The sequence below is a fragment of the Colobus angolensis genome, unplaced genomic scaffold (genome assembly GCF_000951035.1).
Source record: "Colobus angolensis palliatus isolate OR3802 unplaced genomic scaffold, Cang.pa_1.0 Scaffold552, whole genome shotgun sequence".
NCBI classification, from domain to species: domain Eukaryota; kingdom Metazoa; phylum Chordata; class Mammalia; order Primates; family Cercopithecidae; genus Colobus; species Colobus angolensis.
The window spans coordinates 17,732-19,557 of NW_012119066.1; positions in this window are offsets into that span (position 1 = coordinate 17,732).

A 1,826-nucleotide genomic window follows, 5' to 3' on the forward strand; every position below is an offset into this window, starting at 1 on the left:
ATGTCTCCACTCAGAGTGAAAATGATGGATAACAGTTGGCACACAATATCAGTAAAGACACAGTGAATTGTCAGACAGGGAGCCCCAAGCGACAGTGCCCCAAGGAGTCACAAAAGGTTGGGTGGAGAATGCCGGGCCTGGGCAGGAGGTTCCTGGAAGTGATTTGGGCAAAGGGTCCTGCAAGGTCAGCCAGACGGGGAGCGCCCTTAGTGGAGACCACGAATTCAGCGCTCGGTGGAGCAGCACGGCCGGCCAGGCACATGGTCACTGACCAGAGGAGCCCAGGCCCGCAGCCAACAGGAACACGGAAAGTGACTGGCGCATGTACTGGAAGTCGTATTTACTCTGTGTCTGGCCTCCTGAGAGTCTACCTCAGACCCCCCGCCCATGGCCATTGCAGCCGGGAAGCTTCCCCTTCACCCCCAGAAGGTTCACTGAAAAATCAACTCACAAAAAGGCAGGTTAATAAGAGAAAAGGTAGGCAAATATATCAACCACCGTGCACACCAGAGAATCACAGTGATAGCCTGACATCCTAGTGGATACAGATGCTTATGCACCCTACTTCTAGGCTGGGCGCAGTGGCTCACGCTTATAATACCAGCACTTTGGGAGGCTGAGGCAGGTGGACTACCTGAGGTCAGGAGTTTGAGACCAGCCTGGCCAATATGGTGAAACCCTGTCTCTACTAAAACTACAAAAATTATCTGGGCCTGGTGGCAGGCACCTCTAATCCTAGCTACTTAGGAGGGTAAGGCAGGAGAATCACTTGAACTCAGGAGGCGGAGGTTGCAGCGAGCCGACATCGCGCTGCTGCACTCCAGCCTGGGCGACAGAGCAAGACTCCATCTCCAAAGAAAAAGAAAAGTATACACCCTACTTCTTAGGGAAAAGGGAGATGGGGAAGTGTGGATGATTTGGGGGGGATGGTAAATGATTTTTAAGGGAATTCAGTGGGATTGAAGAACATACAATGGTCTGTGACAAAGTCAGGCCCAGGAAGTGGACAGTGCATTGTGACAAAATGTCCAGGCTTGTTGACAGTCTTCAGTCTTCCTTCCGTGATATGAGTTGGGTTTTTTGATACATGTATGTGAATAATATAGATGGGACCTGCCATGTTGCCCAGGTTGGTCTGGAAATCCTGGCCTCAAGCAGTCTTCCTGCCTCGACCTCCCAAACAGGATTATAGATGTGAGCTATCACGCCTTACTGTGAGTTCAGTTAATGAAAACAAAGGGACGGGGCCAGAGATACTTGGGGAGCAATTTTTCTCCTTGGCAGTTCTGTCCAGTCTTCATGGAGGTAGGGAAAAAGTGTCTTCTACCATCTGCTGATCCCCAAGGGCCTTTAATGCAAAATGCCATACCAGGGAGCCATATTTTGGGTGAAGTTCCCTGTGGCCCTTCACCACTCACAGACGGCTGGAACGAGTTTCCAAAGCCTTTTCAACCCTTCCTGGAGAGGCAGCCCCATCTAGCAACTACAAATACAGAGTACCCAGCTACGTCTGAATTTCAGATAAACAAGAAATTTAGTATAAGTACATCTGGTGCAATCATTAGGAAATACTTATACTAAAACATTATTCATTGTGCATCTGGGATTCACATTTAACTGGGCATCCTGTGTTTCTATCCAGCAACTTTACTGCCAGGCTCACTGTCAGGGTCCCTCCCCCTTTTCCTTTTTCGCAACAGGAAATTATATTTTGACAATATCTTGGATTATTTTCAAAACATTATCTCACTATTTATGGTAATGTGTTTATTCTTTTTAAAAGAATATCCCCTTGCATGAGAGCACTGTTTCCTCAACTAGTCTGG